The sequence below is a fragment of the Arvicola amphibius genome, chromosome 2, assembly GCF_903992535.2.
Source record: "Arvicola amphibius chromosome 2, mArvAmp1.2, whole genome shotgun sequence".
Taxonomy (NCBI): Eukaryota; Metazoa; Chordata; class Mammalia; order Rodentia; family Cricetidae; genus Arvicola; species Arvicola amphibius.
Genome location: NC_052048.2, coordinates 74188822 through 74209933, shown reverse-complemented (window position 1 = coordinate 74209933; position 21112 = coordinate 74188822).

Genomic DNA, 21112 nt, shown 5'->3' with positions numbered 1-21112 from the left:
TAGGAAAACATAGTCAAATTGTAACAGAACTGATGGCACTTTTAATTTTTTTGTTGCCATCTAAGTTAAATGGTCAGTTAACTACAAGGAGGAGAATATGAGGCACAGATTTTGTCTTATTCATTGTAGCAAGACTCACATCCAATAATAAGTTGTAAAGGTCTTCATCTAGACAGGACTAAAGGACCCAGGGAGATGGCTCAGCTGTGAAGAGCACTGGCTGCTCTTGCCGAGGACCTGGGTGTGGATTCCAGCATCCACAGGTTTGCTCACAAGCTGTAGCTCAAGTTCCAGGGCATCCGACTCCTCTTCTGACCTCCGTTGGCTCCTGCACACATGTGGTGCACACAGATGTGGTGCACACACATATACTCAGGCATCTACACATGCACATACAATAAATGAATATTAAAAGGAGACAGACCAACGTGAGATGTTTTAAAGGGGAAAGAAAATTATGTATTTGTACATCAGATGACCAAGAATTTACTATGTAATATTATGTCTTAGATCTTATTTTATAGATTTCTTTGTTTTTAACCAGGTAGGAGAGAATATAAATCTTCCTTAATGCCGTATGCCTTTCACAGCCTCATCTATGGAGCATTCCCATCCTTCTTGGTCATTTTTTATTTATGTCTTCAAGACAGAGTAACTTCTTTACATGTATTCATAGGCCACAAATGGTAAGAAATGGAGCTTAGACGTGTACTCTGAGCATCAACCAGTGAATCGACACACAATGGCACTAACAGCGTAGTCATTGTTAGTTTTGAAATAACACCTAGAATCAATCTTTTGCCTGAATGTGGCAAAAGAAGTTTTGGGACAGTCTTGGTGAAATCAGGCCCATTTAGAGAAAGAGAGAAAAGTCAAGGAAGTGGAAGTCAGGGCTTAGGAAGGGTTTGTGGACTCTTCCTTCCAGCTTAGCCTCTGTGTCTGCTCTCTCTAGCCCAAGCCGTCCCTTCTGTCTTGATCATCTATCATTTGGACAGTCTGAGATATGTCCTTATAGTCTGCCTATCCCTAAACTCTCAGAGGAAAATAGAAATGGAGGACCAGGGAGACGGCTTTATTCGGTGAAGCACTTTTCACACAGGAGTGAGGACCTGAGCTCAGGTTCCCAGCACTCTGCTAGAAAATTTCATGGCTTTGGTGCTGCCTGAGGCTTTTGAACACTGTCCTGTGACAAATGGTCATCCTAAAGAGACAAGGCCCCATCTGCCACAGTCAGCAAGAAATCATCGATCCGTTTGCCAAGATCGGGTCTTCCTCTCCTTATGGACGTCAACATGGTTGAGTGCTTTGTGCACACGATGTTAGAGGAGGCACCACTGACTGCGGTGGGGTCTGTCATTGAACTCGCATTGTGACATGTATGTTTTCAATAACAGTGTTGTGTAGATATTTACCCTGAGTTGAAACATTCTCCTTTAGAGGGAGACTCCTTAGGACTCAGCAAATACTTTACAAGGCTTAGGAAGTTAAAAACAAACAAACAACAACAAAATAAAACAAAAAACCTATCTCTCAAGTCTCTGCAAGTTCTTAAAATTTACAAGATACACAAGGCCCTTCCTCCAGGTTACATAAGCAGCAGCATTTGCTAGGAAGAGAGGACTCTGACCTGCTAATCTGTCTGCAAGTTACACCAGAAGCTAAAGAGTTAGGGCCTTGTGAGCCCTGAGTTGTCCCTCATGCTGGGGGAGGCTTTTCAGTGGCAATGCTGACTCATTCATTGTCCTAGAAGCAACCTCTCATAGTTCATAGATGTCAGGCATACAGGATGGAGGAGAGGTTAAAAAGTCCCTCAACAGAAGGTAAATGAACAGAAACAGGTTAATTTAAGTTGAAAGAGGTAGTTAGAAAGAAGCCCAAACTGAAGGCCGAGCTTTCATAATTAATAACAAGTCTCCATGTCATTTTTGGGAGCTGGTGGTCTCAAAAGAAAGAAAGTCTAACTACAGGTTGCATTCACACACACTGTGTCCAGAAGCTCACAGGTGAGTTCAAGGCATAGAGTAAGGGCCTGCAGCACAACCTCTGGTACTGCCTTCTGATGTTGTCTATTCCTAGCTGGGCGATTCTGAGCAAGTCCTTAAGCTAGTCTTCATTTTCATTATTTACTTTATTTATTCATTCATTCACTAAGTATTTGTAGACTTGTCTGCAATGTGAGTAATATTGGACTAAGATACTGTGTATAACAAACAAATATTACTGCCTTAGTAGGGATAGTTTTAAGTAAGGTATTGTACAGGCACAAGCCATGACTTTAACGTCCTGAAGATGATGGTAGTGAGGATAGCGTTATACGAATAAACACAGTTCTTACTGTTTCAGGCAGCTGTGTGACCCAGCCCCGATTATCCCTCTAAGCATGGCGAACGTACAGCGTCAGCAGTTTCCTTCCCTTGGTGCAGAGATCTCAATTTCTCTGTCATTCTAGACAAGCCCCGTGCAGTTTTAACATTTATAATTGTCCCTGCACAGGTTCCCAGATCCCCCAGGGCCAAGCACGCCAAGGTCATTGAGATGCACCTCCTGTCACTCTCTGTCACTGGCACACATGTCATGGCTGTGTGACTGATGAGGAGGGAGCCAGGGGCCCAGCATTAACACACACCAATCAAGGCTTTGCCAGCCTGAGAGGTGCTGATGGGATTTCTGTTCTTTCAGCAATATTTAGTGTTACAAAATGCTGTGTAGTGGTGGGGAAGGGAAGTGCCTCCATGGCACTGGCTAGTGCCTGTTTACAGTCAGCCACAGGGGCAGCATCAGCCGGATCCTCTGACTAATTAAGGACTCTGCAGGCTGAAGTAGACGAGGGAGCTGGAGGGAAGTGAGTGTGCCATACAGATTCCTTCTGATTGTGACTTAGCCCCCATCTCTGCAAAGCCAGAAGATTTAGAAGTTTTTGTTCTCTCCAGTAATAGGATTTCATTGAGCATTTCCTGGGCATCTAGCACCAAGCTGAGCCCGCAGGCAATCGGACATGATGTGACTTTTGAGTTCAGCAATTTCACATTTAGCTGATGGAAAACACAAGATCTTATTGCAAGAATCCTTTCTATGGCATGCCTTCTAAGTGCTCATCTTTATTTTCCCGCCTGTGCTTAGATCGATACAACAGAGGGTCAGAGCATGTAATTCCAGCTCCTGACATTTGGAAGAAGACAGTGAAGAATGTGTAGAAGGCTCTCCGTCACTGCCTATCAACTTATCTTTGTCTAGGGAGACAGAACACTCTTACACTCAAGTAACTGAAGTGGACTTATTACTTACAGATATGCAGCAGGGAGCCTCCGGAAGCCTGGGATGCACTGAGTCCATCTCCCATGGCCCTGCAAGTCTGGCTTACGGTGGATGGACTCACCTCCAAGGACACTTGCATTGCAGCAAAGGGATGAAGAAGGCAGTCTACTCTCTGTGTTTCTCCTGGAGAATGATGGGATTCACCAGTTTCAAATACTGTTTCTAAAGAGGCTACCACAGAACCCAAGCTTTGATGTTCACTTCCTCTGTATCCCAGGATGTTCCAGTTCTCGCACATTCCACAGTTAGTTTTGAGGCCTACAAGTGATGAACAAGAAGGCATTGGGTTGGCTCAAGGCCACCCAGAGAACATTTCTGCAGGAAAAGACACAAAGATGGAAAAGAATAAATGATGTCCCCTGTAGCATGATTAATAAAAACCCAGAGACAGATACTGGGGTTCAACCTGAAGGTCAGACAAACAAAACAGTCAACCATTGGTTCTTACCTCTACCTTAGTCTGAAATGGTGATCTTGTCTCCAAAAATCTCAGAATGAGACTCTGTCTGAGAGCTGTCTCCTCCCATTTTATATTCCTCTCTAAGCCTGGGATTAAAGGCGTGCAACAATACCCTCTGGTTTCTATGGCAAACTAGTGAGGCTACTGGGATTAAAAGTGTGTGTCACCACTGTCTGATCTATAAGGCTGACTAGTGGGGTTGTTTTACTCTCTGATCTTCAGGCATGCTTTATTTATTAAAACACAAATGAAGTATCACTGCATCCCACTTCTCTGAAGTCTCCCTGAGCACCCAAAGTGTGACAGTAATCAAGAAAGCAATCGAGCAGCTCTATGCTCCATCTATAACGGACTTCAGTGTACTTTAATTATGGTCATCAGACCATATACATCAGCTTGTTAGTTTCTGAGCATTTATCATGCTCCCTGTCATAGCATTCTTGGTCCTTGTAAACTTCATAGGAGTTTTCTTTGAAGTCTCATACAGGCTTTTATGTGTCTCACGCAATTCTCAGACTTGCTACAATAATGACCTTGAGTTGATCCTCCTGAATGCTGGGATTATAAGTGTGTGTACTTTGCCCAGTTTATGCAGTGTTAAGGATCAATTGGTTGGGCTCTGTGCAAGTCAGTAAGCAATATTCCAACTGAGCCACAGCTCCAGGCTAGGACTGACCCATATCTTAAATGTTATGCACAACCTCACCATTGCCCAACCAAAGTCCCTGTCTCTCCAGCCTACTTGCTTTTTTTTCTATTACAAAACGTACCTCCTGTTCCACTCCCTGAGCTGCCGTCACAGAGTGTTTTCTGAACGATGGAGTATCATCTTGCCCATTCTTTTGTTGTGATCATGCCAGGATTTTAATCCTCTAGACCTTCTGCTGAGTTTTCTATACCATCCCTTTTTGGGATCCATGTGGCTGTCTGCTTCTCAGCTCTTGTTCCCAGATGGCTGCGTGCTGAAGGGAGGAGAAATCCAGGCGACTGTGCAGGTGTGGTTTCCAGCTTTAGCTTCGTCCTCTGGGCTGCTCTGTGGTCCCCTTAGGAGGCTCCAGGGATCTTCTCATTTGTTATTACAGGACTCTGACTCTGTCCAATCTTTAAATTTTTTCCTCAGAGTTGGCCTTGATTATATTGATTATCACAAAGCAAATAAGCCTATTAGACACACACTTCACCATTATTTCTCCCCCAACTGCTAGGGATTGCCTCAGGCCACAAGGTATCTTTTCCCAAGGCGCTTCTGCAGCATTTCAGAAGAAGAAAGAATTTTACTCTGTATAATTACTCGGTGGTAGGGGTGGGGGTGGGAGGGTGGGGTGGGGGGCGAGGGTGGGTGGTTCCCTGGACTGTTCAAGAGAAGTGGGCAAGGAGGGAAAATAATGGTGTCTGTAGTGTCAAACAGGCTTCCTCAGCAAGTAACAGTAATTTAATTCTCTGTGACCTCAAGGCTCAGTTCATTCTTCAGGCCTGTGCTATGAAGGACAAAGACTGTTGGAACCCAGAGTTCTTTCAATCAGGGTCAAGGCTTCTTCCGGGGTTGTGTGTCTTTACTTCTCCGCTGCACCCAGCCCACTGCAGTCCTCTTTCTCAGGAGGTCGGCTTGCACCAGCTAGCTAAACCTCCTCTGGAACACTGGGCTGAGATCTAATTAGCTCTGACCTATTGTGTCTACTCTCTCCACACTACGCTACTTATCCAGGGATACTAGGGGTTTTTTTTTCTGTCAGGTTTTAATTATTTGTATATGAGTCAAAAGTTTTTGATTGAATATTGTAATTCCCCACCAGGAACCTTGCTCTTGTATTTGAAAGTCGTGTCTTTCAATCCTTCTTCCTTCCTTCTTTCTGTGTGCTTGTACGTGTGACGTACTTACAAAATACAGCTGTGTCTTGTAGTTCTTCAGCCCCGAGCTCATCTCTGTGTTTACTGTGGGAAGGATGAAGATAATGATGTTGAGGATGCTAAAGGGAACAGCAAAGATGACAGTAATTAAAACAATCCCTGGGAAAACAGGTTAAAAATACCACCTGGCTACATTTTGTCCAACAGTGTCCTACCGCCTGGAGGTCACCACTGAACAGACTTCTGATGCCTGACAAGGCTGCGTACTGACCTGGTGTCGATTCTGGAACTGACGCCACTGGATAATGCTTACAACTGATGTTATTTGAAATTTTATTTGCATTTATGGGTATGGGTATTTATCTGCATATATGTATATGTACATGTGCATGCCGAGGACTGTAGGGAGCCAGAAAAGGGTGTCGGATCTCCTGGAAATGGAGTTAATGACAGTTGGTGCTGGGAGCAGAGCCCAGTTTCTCTGTGAGAGCAGCAAGTGCTCTTAGTCACCGAGTCGTCTCTCCACCCCTAGAGCTGAGGTCACTGTGTACAGTTATGTCCTTTACTGTTGAGCCCAGAGTTTCTCTTACTCTCAGTTCTCTGACTATTTTTAAAAAATTCCAGTTATGAGGTAGTAATGAAATGATTTTATGGTTGGCGGTCACCTGTATTAAAGGGTCACCGATTTAGGCAGGTTGAGAAGCACTGGCCTAGTAAGAACCATGTTTCCTTATGAGCTTTACATACATCATTTTGGTAGTACCGCCTCTGATGCTTCCTGAAAGAAGAAAGCACAAATTGGCAATAAATACTTCTAAAAGGTGTCAAGTGTCTTTAGTTACTAGAGAAATTCAGACTGCTTTTAAGATTTCAGCTCACACTGGTCAGAAAGATCACCATTAAACCACGAACTGCGCCGAATGCTGGGCAGGGACACAGGGAGAGGACGCGTTTTTGGCTTCTGCTGTGTGTGGTAAGTGCTGCAGTCACTATGGAAATCATCATGGGTGTCTCACAAACACACTAAAATTAGAGGCGCCACATCGATCAGCTGTGATACTCTTGGGCACACACACTGCAGAGTCGTGTGTTATGTCCATCTCCTTCCTGCTCTTGCCGCAGGAACATGGAAACGGAGGCAGCCGGGACATCCATTACCAGCTTTGACTGCATGGAAAAATGTGGTACAGATACACAGTAGAATCTCTTCATGTGTGAAGAAAACCGAGATGCTAAAATTAGAAAGAAAACGGTGAATCTCTGGATTACTATCTTAAGTGCTATAACCTGGACCTAGAACGACAAATGCCCATGTTCTTTCTCACACGCAGAGGTATGGACATGGGTGCAGGTGTGGGTGAGGACGTCTGTTGGTCATAAGATGCCTTACTTTGGTTCCTGCTTCCTCTTTCCAGATATATCCCCCCTAAGAATTGGGTATAAGTCCCTGTCCTCCTCACTAGACCCAACTCAAGTGGCATGTGGTACACAGGGCTCTACACACACACACACACACACACACACACACACCTCTCTTTCCGCCATTCTTTCTCACTGTCCAGAAGCCGGTCTTGGGGGAGATGGGTCTGTATCCAAGAGATGAATGCCATTTCCAGGCTTTCTCACCTGCCCCCTTCATGTTAGTTCTTGCAAGTCCGACTCCCAGTGTGAGAAGATGATAGCCCGGCTCTCCTACACACGTAAAGCTATTTCCACTTCTCTAGACTCAGCCTTCTCTCTCTCCTCCATTCCTCAACACATTTCTCTGTCAAGTTTTCCATCTCTTAGCTATATTTTCAACTTCTCTGCTTACACACTGGGCATTTTCTTATGGTCGATAAACAGCCTCAGATGTCCCATCTTAAAAAGCAATTCCCCCACTATGGTACTGTCACTTTTGATTTTCCTCCTTTCTTCACAGCCTGCTCCTCGAAGGCATAATCTACACATGCTGTCTCTACTTCAGTATCGTTTATTTGTCCTTCATCACCCTGCAGGCTGGCTGCTGTCCTTCCACTCAGCTGAAGCCTTCACCACGTCTGACCTCCTCCGTATTCACCACTGTCAGCCACATTATTATTTGTGAAGTTCTCTTCTTCCTTAATTCCCATTATTCCCTTTGTTTCTTTGCTGCTTGTCATGTCTCTGACCATCCCTTCCCGTCACCTTTGGTGAGCTCTATTCTTACTCTAGAAAGTGCTCATGGTTTTGCCCCTTAGGGTTCAGTCCTCAAAGGATTTCCTTGTCTCTTCTCATTCTGTGTGATGTTTCCCAGACATGTTTCCTACCAGGCTATCTTCTTGAAGTCTCTATGTGCTCTCTCTCTCCCTCCCTCCCTCCCTCCCTCCCTCCTTCTCTCCCTCCCTCCCTCTCTCTCTCTCTCTCTCTCTCTCTCTCTCTCTCTCTCTCTCTCTCTCTCATCTTTAACCTCATCATTTCCATTAAGGAACTTAGCTGAGTACTGATTGTCCAGTCTTCACTTGTGTAATCTACTGTGAAGATCATCTAGGCCACAGATGTCATTGGTATGCACATTTCCCAGTTCCTACAGCATAGGAATGAGTGTCTTACTCAACCTGTACCACAACTGCTGCTACAAGCTGACATTTGCCTATAGTATTTTTTAGATCAAAATCACCCCCATTATTTTGCGTCATGTTTAAACTTACTTTATTCAAAACTAGACTTTTTAGAGCCAGGAAACCAGTGTGATGGTAATTATATGGCATTATACATCTGCCAAACCCACAGACCTGTACAGTACTAAGTGTAACAAGAGTGAATCCTGCTGGGAACTGAGGGCTGCACTTAACAGTCACGTGATCATTCAGGCTCATCAGCGGCAACCTATGAACCACAGGGATGCAAGCCGGAAATAAAGGAGAAGATGAGAGAGTAGACAGAGGCAGGGGGCAAAGGGGAATTACTGGCTAATTCCATTTTTTCCCTGTAAATTCATAATTATTTTAGAAAATAAACTCAAGAAAAACAGTGCATGAAGGTGCTAGGGTGTGTGTGTGTTGTCTGTCAGGAGGAGACGCGGTGGGACTGGAAGGATGCCTGCAGAGGTAAGAGCACAGACTACTTGCTCTTGGAGAGGGACTGGGTTCATTACCCAGTACCCTCAGCAGGTGGCTCACAGCCCCTTGTAATTTCAGTTCCAGGAGATCTAACACCCTCTCCTGGACTCCGCTGGCATGGGCACTCACACATGCACATGATTGCTCATGTCATATGCACACAATTAAAAATAAAATAAGCCTTTAAATAGATGTGCTTTGGTTTGACCCAAGGTCATACAATGAACATAGTCAAAAACAATTCTTTAAAAATTAAAAAAAGATATCATTAAAAATTTATTTGCATATATGTGTATATATATTCAAATAAATATGCATATATATATATGGGTATTTCTCCTGCATGTTTAGCAGTGTGCCACAGTGCAGTCCTGGCAGAGACCAGACGGAGGCACTGGACATCCTGGAGCTGCAATTGCAGTGTGAGAGACACCTCCCAAGGGTACTGGGAACGGAACTCAGGTGTCCTAGTTGTCAGTCTTTGAAGACAGGATTCTGGTCTCTACTCTCTGTGTGTCCTGCATTTCAAAAGCTTCAGCGTTTGTAAGGAATGACTTCTTGATCTCTATTCAACTTTTTGTGAGAGATTCAACAATCTCATCATTGACATTCTCCTTTCGGCACTTGTGAAGAGCGAGTCCGAGGCAGAGTGGAGTTTATTAGGGACTGTACGCGGATACCCTTCACAAGACTCATTCAGAGCCTTTATGACTCAGTGGAGGCTGTCAATCCTAAGTTATTTGACGTTTAATTCCTGCTGATGTAAATTTTATATGACAAATAGTTTCATTTAATTGTGTCACCTCTGGCTTATGTACACTATAAAAGGTTTCAGTTTTAACAGCCAGCAACAAAAGAGCCCTGGCTGGGAAGGATAATGTCAAGGCTCCATGCAAGGGCACAGCTGGCTGGGGGAGGGTGGGTGGTTCAGAGCTAGGAGCCCTGGAAGGAGGCTGGACTCAGGAGGGCCACACCTCTGCTGAGAGTCGCTATGCTGTCAAGGGCTTTAGCTCCCAAGGACCTTGATTGATGGTCTCTCCTTCCTGGAGCTGAGCACAACCCCATCCCCCAGCCCTCCTCCCCCTTTCTCCCACCCTGCCCCGTGGCTCCTGTGTTTTCTTGATGGATTTCCACAAAGAACAACACCACTTCTTGAAAACTCCCTGACTCTATATCTGGGTTTTTTTCATATATAACTTCCATGTTCTTGACTAATCCCTTTAAATATTGGAAAAATACTCTCATATCTGGGTCTTCTCTTTGTTTCTTCAAGCCCCAGTGACACCAAGAACTCTTTATAAAAAGACATGGAAGTTTGTATGGAATTATTATGATACACGGGATCCCACTTTTAACTGTGCTTCTGTAAGTCTTGGCGCTGTGATCTCTCCACACTACCCATCTCCTGCTCAACCCTTGTACTCACAGATTTTTCACAGTGAAAATAAGCAAAGTGACCTCAGTAAGAAAACCCCAGAGATGGAGATGGAGAAGGAGACTGAGACAAAAGGATGTGATAGAAAGAAGGCGAGGGAGTGATGGTGGGCGGAGCTGGAGCTAACAGGCAAGAGAGCCTCGGAGAAACCATCATACAGCAAGTTTGAGGTATTTTGAGGCGTACATAAAGGTTTGTTTTTAAACACATATTTTAGGGAAATTGACCAGCACAGTGGAAAGAAACTGGAAACACCAGTCTCCTTTGCTGACTTCTCAGATTTAGTAGCTTTCTGATAAAATTCAGATAATATAACTCCAGGCCCTTAATAAATGATAAGAATTTCTACTTTTATTTGAGGTTTAATTGTTGTCTCTAGACATATTTATAAAGCAAATAAAATATGCATTCCTAGGAAGGTATTTTCCCTAGAAAATATTTGCCCCTTTGTGAGGAATCTTCATTTTTATGTTAGATATGAGGAAATTCAGGTTATTAATGATCACTGTGACATCAATTTTATCTTAAATTATCTGTCAGTTGACGTCTGCTATCCATGGTTGGGATAATCTTAGCTGGTGCTGGGCTGTCCTGAGGATCAGGAGTTCAGAGACTGCTGGCACCGTATCATATCTCTGACTGCATACCTCAGGGATGTGTCTGTGAAGTAGCTTCATGTTCACTAAAATCTTGCAAGGTCTATGTTCAAGCCTTCTCCCATAAAACTGAGTCTTGGCCAGTATCGCCAGAAGCTCCCTGACCAGTTAGGGGAAGGACAGGAAGGCATCAGAAGCATCTACTCATCTTTATTCCCGCACCATCAACAACTCAGCCTGGTGCTGTACAGAGTCTATTAGATTTTGATCAGTCAACTGCCAACAACACCAGGAACAAAATGCAAGGACAGGGAAGTTTGGGGTGGGGCAGCACAGGGGTGCACACCCCTAATCTCAGCTTTTGAGAAGCCAAGGCAGGAGAATGTAAGTTTTGACTAGCTTGGGCTAATTAGTTTAAAAAGGAAGAAAAGAAAAAGAAAAAGAAAGAATGAAAGAAAGAAAAAGGAAGGAAGAAGCAGAAACTAACTGAGAAGAGAAAGCATTGCTATTTGTGTGCTTTTAAAATTCATGGTGATGGAGGCTAAAATGGACCTTGATCAAAACATAAATGCAGGCATCTCTAGAGGGCAGCAAACACATTTCCTAGGATTAATTATTTGCACGGTATTGACTTATTGAGAAGTATCCAGTAAAATGTTATGAATCTTAACAGAAAATGACTTGCCAACACAAATTTACACAGTCTTGCTTTTAGGATTCAATTTATACGGTCGATACAGAAAGTTGTATCGTTTTTTTTTTTTTTTTTTTTAAGGTCTCACTAATGGCGAGTTACAGGAGACATGCCATTTGCCTCAAGTATACTGCCATAGCATCTTTTGATCAGCATGAATCCATAATAAATGAGATAGGTGACACCATATCCACTTAAGGTGAAACCTTTACAGTGCTGATCTAATGGGGTTAGAGAGAAATGGACAGATTCATCAACGAGTGAAGGCTGGTAAGGACAGGGGCAGGCCCTCTAGAGATGGATGTCGGCGGTGTTGGCAACCGGGTCTTTCTATATGGTGGGAAGTGGGAAGAGTCCGGTTTTCAGGAATCCCGATGAGAACGAAGTGTTCAGCAGACGCACAGTGTTTGTCAATGGAAGCACACTGTACAAAGCTGCCTACCGGTGGAGGAAAAGAGACATGTGGCTTAATGCTGCCAGTAGGGGGCACTGCAGGCAAGCAGATCAGGAATTAGGCACGCGTTCTCAGATGTGACACTCTTCTGTGAATTTGAAAGTTTGACAGCAACAGGACATTCAGATGTCAGTAAGGGTCAGTAAATGGTTGGGATGTTTTAGGACCTGTCCTGGAATATTGGGAGACAAGTGAGATTCCGAAGAGGTGGCCTTGGAATCAGAGTGTAATGTAGAAGAGAGCCAGGAGAGTTTGGGGACTTGTTCTTCTATTAGCTAGTCGTGTGACTTTGGGTTAATGCCTCCATGCCTCAGCTTCCTTACTGATGAGTTAGGACTGTAAGGTTTTAATGAAGGTGCTAGTTTTCAGAGAAGCGGAAATGTTTCTGACTGTGGCGAGTCTTCTTGTCAGTCATGTTGTAAGTTACTGCCCGAGGTGAACTTTTTTTTCTGGATGTTCCTTCTGTATTGCTGTGGGGAATGATGTTCACATGCCGTTGCTGTTGTATCATGAGAGAGAGGACTGGGGAATGGCTCAAGTGTTAAGAGCACTTGCTTCTCCAGAAGATCTGGGTTCAGTTCCCAGTACCCATTTTTGCTGGATAACATTCCCTGGAAACTCTAGATCCAGGGCATCTGACACCCTCTTCTGGCCTCAGGCACCTCACATACATACAACACCCAAAAGGAATAAACGATGCAACAAATCTTTAAGAAAGAGAGGGATGAGCAGAGCCATGCAGAACCACTCTTCAATCCCTCCCCAAATCTGTCCGCAGCTCCAGAAGTTACCTGGAGGATGCTTCAGTGACCTTTATGGCAGTGTGCCTGAGTAGCATCCTTCCAAACCTCTTAAGCTACTGGACACCAGAGCTGTGCTGTGACCAAGGAACTTTCCGCAAAGAAGTGATGCCAGGATCCGGGTGAGTGTTTAATGTCAGCTGCAGCCTGCCTTCCTGGGATGGGGAGAAAAGTCAAGATTGACTTTTTTAACTTAGCCAGAATATGATCCTTTCTGGGAGGCTTCTGGGACTCTCATCCCTTCTTGTGCTGTTCATGAGACCATGGGGTTCCTGCCTGCCCATTTCAGTCCTGGCTTGATCTTGGTTTTCTGCTCTTTATGTGGGGGTTTATGTGAGGGTCATCTGTTTTGATAGGCTTTGCTCCATGAGGGGAACTTTGCTCTTTGCAGAAAACACAGCCTCTGTTTTTAGTGCTGTTTGCTTTCTCTGTTGATATTTATTGTTTATCTGTTTTAGTCACGTGGTTTTGCCTTCGTTGGTGTGACTGTCTAAATGTAAGTTCATATTTGCTGACAAGTTTGAGCTCAGACTTTATACCTCCTAGTAGTTTTGGTGATGATTAAGGCAAGGTGTGTGTGCGTGTGCGTGTGCGTGCGTGCATGTGCATGCGTGCGTGCGTGCGTGCGTGTGTGTGTGTGTGTGTGTGTGTGAAGGGGGAGTTTTCCTGTCTGTGTGTGCAGATAGAGAAAGTCAGAGTATTTGAGCCCAAGCCCACGCCTTTGAAGGGTAATGGAATAGGGCTTTCTAGAATTGGGGTTTTGGGAAGTAACACTTCCAATTTATATGAAACTAAGTTTCAGAGTACACAGCACCCATATTTATCTGTGGCTCCCTTATTCATTCATAGGTTACCACTCTGTGCTGGCTTCTGTGGCTGGTGGTCATTGGAGGGAAGAATATAAAAGGAAAAGCAGGGGTTGGGAAAATCATTATATATCCTAACTGGCAAACGTGACCTTTCCAAGTGACCTCTGGATTAGTCCTAGTGTGTGAAAAGCCTTTCAGTCAGTTATGTCATTGATCACGAAAAAGCCCGTCAAGGGAAAGACAGTCTGTGATTGCCAGGGGGCCAACTTTTCATCGTCAGTTCACCTGAGGGCAGGGGTTCCACCTTACTGAACAACTGAAAAGGAATTGCACTATACGGTGATTATCTTTCTCATAGGAAAATGGTTTTCTCTCTCTGTCTCTGTGTGTGTGTGCGCCATATGCTTGTGTAAGCGTGTGTGGTGTGTGCATCTGGAGGACAGAGGTTCATGTTGGTGTCTTCCTCAACCACTTTCCACTCTTTCCTTCCTTCCTTCCTCTTCCTTCCTTCCTTCCTTCCTTCCTTCTTTCCTTCCTTCCTTTCCTCCTTCCTTCCTTCCTTCCTTCCCTCCTTTCCTCCCTCCCTCCTTCCTTCCTTCCTTCCTTCCTTCCTTCCTTCCTTCCTTCCTTCCTCCTTCCTTCCTTCCCTTCCCTTCCCTTCCTTCCTTCCTTCCTTCCTTCCTTCCTTCCTTCCTTCCTTCCTTCCTTCCTTCCTTCCTTTTTTTTTGAGACAGGGTTTCTCTATGTAGCCCTGGCTGTCTGGAATTTGTTCTGTAGACCAGGCCAGCCTTGAACTCAGAGATTCACCTGACTCTGCCTTTTGAGTGTTGGGAATAAAGGCGTGTGCCACCACTGCTTGTCTCTTCCTTATTTTCTTGAGACAAGGTCTTAGGATATGTCCTCTTAGAGGGTTACTGTTGCTTAAAGGTTTGTTTCTATCCTTTGTTTTTAAGGTATTCATTAGCTGGTCCCATTGTTTTTAGGATGTAAGCTGTAGGAGGAAAGAAAGACTCAGACAAACACTGAAGGAAGGAAGAGAACCAAGAGAGCAGTAGCCTGCTAGGAGATGAACTCTCTTATGGGACTTACCTCTTTGACTGCTGCTCAGCCATGTTACCACAGTCAACAGCAAGCAGTTGATGTCAATGGCCCCCTGTGAGCTCCAGTTCACCACTGTAACTGTTCAGATACATTTCAGACTGGATTATAAAAAGACCCTTTCCTTTTCAGTCGAATGCCATCTGAATATTTGATGAGCATTACTCAGAACTTGTAAATTGTTTGCCAATATGCAGCAGAAGAGCTGAGTGTGCTGAGGTATGCCTGCAATCCCCAGTTTACTGGAGGAGGATGATTCTGGCTTTGAGGCCATGCTATCAAGTGAAATCCTGTCTTAAAACAGCAGCAACAATAGAAACATAACTGAAGAGGTGCTCCAGTTCTGGAGACTGTGCTGGTGCAGGGGACTCAAGTCCAGGGCTAGTCCATGTCCTCCACAGCCCAAGAAGCATTGAGCTCCAGTCTACTCCAGATTACAGTTAGTGCACTCCACATATAAGTCTCAGCCTGGCCATCGCTCCCACCCTACTCTGTACCAGGTGAGTCTCAGCCATGGTTCCCGTCCTCCTCTGTACCAGGTGAGTCTCAGCCATCGCTCCCACCCTCCTCTGTTCCTATAAAGGATGGGAATGTCTCCTTTCTAAGACGTACTTTTCTGTTGTGAATGACAATGTGACTCAAGTCTCGCACTAATATCACATACCCCTGAGCTACCCCTTTTGGCTCTATCACTATTTTCATGGCTAAAAGAGTAGTCATAGTCATTAATATTGTCTGGCCCTTTAATACACGCATGGAGTGTAATGAATATATTGCACATGTAATTGCCCTTGTCCCCAAGGGAATTCTATACATGATTTACTGTGGATCTATTTTTATGAGAAATCTAAGACTTAAGTAGGAAGAAGTCACTGTCAGGGTATGTGAGTAGGCCATGTCTTAAAGATGGATTTTTTTTCTGGTGATGAAACATGGGCTCTTTCCAAGTTTTGCTCTTTGGGGTGTGGAGTCAACAGTTAATTGATTGTGAAACTCAGGGGTTGAGCATAATGACTGATTTTCTCTCTCCCTAGTGAAGAGAAGACTGACGATGAGTGGACTCGATGGGTGGGCCTAAATATTTGCAACAAAGAGAGGAGGAAGCCAGGATCACGGGGAGAGGTCGACCTTCTGTATGGGTATGTTTTCCTCATCAGATTGATATTGGCTTTTCAATGAAGTAAAAAAAAATATCATTTACTTATGGGCATTTGTGCCTTCCCTAAGTCAATAAGATTCTTGGGGTAAAATAGGGGAGTCTATTCAGTGAGAAGATGCTTGGCCTCCCCTATTTTAGTTCTCTGTGCATATTTTATCTAAAACATTTAAAGATAATGTTTGACAAACTGGATATCTACACCATTGGAGCCTAATGTTGCACTCAGTGGTAAAAAAATGACATCTTGAAATTTGCAGGCTATTGGATGGATCTAGAAAAAAAAACCATATTGAGTGAGGCAACCCAGACCCAGAAAGAGAAATATAGTATGTGCTCACACATAAGTGGCTTCTAGACACAAAGTAAAGAAAAAACCAGCCCACGGTCCACAACTCCAGAGAACCTAGACAACGAAGAGGACCCTAAGAGAGACATAGATGGATCCACATAGGAAGGAGAAAAAGACAAGATCTCCTGAGTAAAGTGGGAGTGTGGGAATCATGGGGAAGGGTAGAAGGGGAGAGGGGAGGAAGGGATGGGAGCAGAGAAAAATGTATAGCTCAAAAAAACCAATTAAATAAAATAAAAAAGAATAATGTTGCTATAGGACACACCCAGATCTTTATTGTTCCTCTTTTATTAGCTGCCCAAGCATAGTTTTTTTTTAACTCTGTCACTTGCATGGTACGAAGTTGCTGTCAATTCCACTTACATATTCAAGACTTCTCATTATTTCTGACTTACTTAGGTTCTTGGGGAAAGGATGGCTTCTCCTTTGCTCTTCAATCCCAACTCTTTGGTTGAGGTTTGATCTCAGTTAAAGCACAAATTCCCTGGGAGGGCTACACTAAATGATGTTCATCTGAATTGGATTAGCAGTTCTGAGAATGGAAAGAAACAAGGCAGTGTGCTAATCACCAAAACTGGGACTACTGGGGGCACAGATGACACTTTCCCTGTCTTGAGTATTGACCAGGGTGACTCCCCCTACCCCCTCCAAGAGACAGGGTTTCTCTATGTAGCCCCGGTTGTCCTGGAACTAGCTTTGTAGACCAGGCTAGCCTTGAATTTAGAGATCCGCCTGCCTCTGACTCCTGAATGCTGGGATTAAAGGTGTGCACCATCATGCCTGGCTAACCCTTTTATAAGAACTGTTAAGGATGGTTCCATTGAGATGGTGGGGCTGATCTATTAGGAGCTTACCAAGCCCAGCTGGACTGGGACTGAAAAAGCATGAGATAAAACCGGACTCCCTGAACATGGCAGACAATGAGGGCTGCTGAGAAGCCAAGGGCAATGACACTGGATTTGGATTCTACTACAAATACTGGCTTTGGGGGGTGGGGGCTAGCCTGTTTGGATGCTCACCTTCCTGGACCTGGATGGAGGGGGGAGGAACTTTTACTTCCCACAGGGCAGGGAACCCTTACTGCTCTCTGGTCAAGAGAGGGAGGGGGAGTGGAGGGGGAAGAGGGTTAATGGGAGGCCGGGAGGAGGCAGAAATTTTTTAATAATAAAAAAAAAAGAACTGTTAAGGATGGTTAAACAAGGTTTGTGGAAAAGTACCATGCTTCTCTTCCATGGGAACCATGCCTCCTAAAATTACTTCTCTTAGCTCACTTCAAACTCAGTAACTTAAAACCCTGATTATAGCTCAGATCTGAGGTCAGAAGTCTTGAGGGGTGCTTTGATGGAGGAGAGTTATCTGTCTATGTTACTTTCATTGGTTAATTAATAAAGAAAACTGCCTTGGCCCTTTAAGAGACAGAAAATTAGGTAGGTGGAGTAGACAGAACAGAGTTCTGGGAAAGAGAGGGGAGATGCTTCAGGAAGTCTCCATGCTTCTCCTCTCCAAGATAGACGCAGGTTAAGATCTCTCCTGGTAAGCCACACCTCATGGTGCTACACAGATTACTAAATATGGGTTAAAGGAAGATGTGAGAATTAGCCAATAAGAGGCTGAATCTAATGGGCCAGGCAGTGTTTTAAAAGAACACAGTTTCTGTGTAATTATTTTGGATAAAGCTAGCCAGCGGCCGGGTGGCGGGACGCAGCCCCGCCGCTTCCTTCTACAGTGCTTAAAGAGTGTCTTATCATCTCAGGGTGCTGACATTAACATGCACAGTGTAGTCTGATCACAATGTCTCCTCCCTTGTCTCTTTCTGGATCTTCTCCCCCTCCCCCACATCCAACTCTACAGACCTTCTCTCTCTCTCTCTCTCTCTCTCTCTCTCTCTCTCTCTCTCTCTCTCTCTCTCTCTCTCTCTCTCTCTCTGAAGTGGATATGAGTCCCCATCCCTAACTTTAAAGCTATTTCCAATTGACAAGTTCCATCAAAGGAGACATTAATTTTCTCTGCTCAAGTCTCACTGAGTATACAAACCACTCTTAAGTGAGCCCCCATACCCCGCCCTGCTATGCCAAGCAGCAGCTGGCAACACAGACAGCCTTATTGCAGTTGGGGTGAATGGCATGTCTGTCAGGTATTTCCACAGCTCCATCGGTACACTGAGTCTTTCTCACATTTTGCTCTCTCTTTCTGTTTTTCTGCTCTCTTAAAATATGGAGGAAGATTTATACTTTTATTTTTATTTTATTTTTGTGTTTATTTGTCTGTATGTGTGACTCATATATGTAGTACCCATGGAGCCAAAAGGGGCCACCAAATCCTTGGAACGAGAGTTACAGATGGCTGAGAGCACCTCACCTCTTCCCAGCCACAGCAAGAGCAGTAGAGGCTCCTAACTGCTGAGTCATCTCTCCATTCCCAGAGCTGGGATTTTAAAGGTGAATGTGATCAGTTTGGGTCTATTCAGAAAAATATCCAAATTTTAAGGTCAACTGTCTTGAGAATTTGATGAAAACTGCAAAAATGGCTTTACACTAGCCCCAGTTTTTGCTTGATCAGTCACTAAGTAGGGATTTTAGTTTGGAGGGGGCACCTTATCATTGTTAGTTACTTCTTGGCCCAACAAGTAGTGTCCAAAGCTCTATTTCTTCACCACAGAAGGGAAGGATTAACCTTATGGCTGTTTATGCTCAGTTATGTTTCTCTCCATTTCTTCACAGTTCATTTTGTGAACAATCAGCTGAGAGGCTACTTAATTTTTTCCCTTAAGACAAGAGCAAAACATTTGGATTTATTGTCTGTGACTGGGTGTCTTGGGATTCCTGCAGCCGGGACTGGATTCCCACATGGATGTAGCTGGAATTGCTCTGTGGTGTATTCAAGAGACTCGGAGGCTACAGTCATCTCTGATTTGTTCTGATATCTCCAAACTCTCCCGGGAGGATGTATGACAAACGGCAATTCAGACTCCTCTTGATCTTCTATTTCCCGAAACCTTATAAAAGAAGTGTTTCCAATGTTAGCGGCTGCGGCTATTACAGTTTCTTGCTCAGACTGAGCCAAATGTGCTTCTTGTGGGTTCTAGTTCTGACATTACAAGAATAAATCAGCCCAGTAAAATCTTTTCCTCTCTTTTCCCTTCCCTCCCTTTGCCCCCTTTCTTCTTCCTTCTCAAGTATTTCCTTCCCCCTCCTCCCTGCCTTTTATCTCTTCCTCCTCTTCTTCCTCTACTTATTCCCTTCCTCCCTTTTTTGTCTGTTTTTTCTTTCTTCCTTTGCTGGAAAGGAACATATGCTTTTTTCAGCTGAGGTAAATGATGAACTCTGTCTTGAACAAAAACACATACCAACCTTTTAGACCTTTACCACCTCCATATGTGTGATTTCTTCCTAATGTGAATTTTGAATAGGGAACTGTGCAGTGTGGGTGTAGTGGAGTCAGCAGCCGATTCAGGCTGTGCACACCCAGGAGCCTGCACAGCATGCCGAGAAAATGCTTTCTCCTGGGATGAATGAGTTTGTCTGCTGGCCTGTTTCACATGTGGAGCCCTGTGGATGGAGAGGAGACTGAGAAATAAAAGCATGCTATATACAGGTGGGTCACAGGCAGAACAGGCATTAACCTTGGGGCAGTAGAAACCAGGGGTGTTTGTAACAGGCGTTTACAGAATGGGGTGGTGGTTAACTGAAAGCTTAACCAGAGTACAAGATGATGGGGAAAATTATGGTTGCCCATTTGCCTCACAAATAGGCCTTGCAATGTGCGTGCCTGCTCATGAGCTCACCACAGCTCCGATTACCTCCACAAAATCTGAACATTTCAGTCAATGAGTTCAGTCATCCCTTTAGCAGGCAGCAGTAGTTGGCTTCTGAACGTGTGAAGGTGCAAGTGGAATTGGAGGTTGTTCTGTCCCACCAGGTCCCACAGTTGCTTCCAAAAGTCACTCAGAGGCTTAGTATTATCTACAAAATGTTTGACCTATAAGTCAGGCTTATTACTAACTAGCTCTTACATCTTACATTAATCCATTTCTATTAATCTACGTCTTGCCTCATGGCCATGGCTTTTACCAGTCTGCTGGCATCTTGTTTCTTGGACAGCTGGTTTGCATCTCTCTCCACTTTGTCCTTCTTTCTCCCTGTATTCAATTTGGCTTTCCAGCCTAGCTATATTCTGCCTTGTTACAGGCCAAAGCAGCTTTTATTATTAACCAATGAGGACAACATATATTCACAGCGTACAGAAGAATTATCCCACAGCTTGGGAGGGTAACATGTTGGGAGATAGCTGGGGAAAGTGGGAGGGTACAGTTGGGGGTGGGTATGATCAACATATATTGCATGTATGTATAAAATGGCCAAAGAATAAAAAGAAATTAGAAATGGGTGTGTATATATTTATATGCCTATAGTGTTTGGTATACTCTAAATTTATTGCAGTTACAGTGAAAGGGGTCTGTGTCAGGCATCTTAGGTATTATTCGAACATATTACATGTACAAACCACCTTGATTTTTGAGATGTGAGTAAATATGCAGTTGGATATCTGAGAAATTCTGTACCCTCATATGATATCTACAAACCTATGGGGTTATAATTCAGCACCAGTCCCTGCGTCCTTACCGTTCTCCAAGTCATTTTTAATGACCATTTTTGCTCATTCCACTCTGTTTCCCTAGTTTTGGAACCTAGCACCCTGGGTTTAAAAGGCTCCCTTCCTAAACCACACGATGTTGAAAAATGTCACAGTCTAACAGAAGCAATAGTGGGAGAGAAAAGATGATGTATAGTACCATTAATAATTTTAATAAGGACATTAGCTATTCTTGTTCTTAAATGTCCATCAGTTCTGCTGCTGTTGGAGACTTCTTGCAGGCCACTTTTCTTTGCAGCCGCTTCATGTCATATATTTTTGCCCTTCCCACACTTCTTGTCTCTCCCCTCTAGTTCCCACTTCTTGCTTATATCTTAAGACAGTTTAGCTGTCAGATTGACCCATGGTCATCTCCTCAGTCA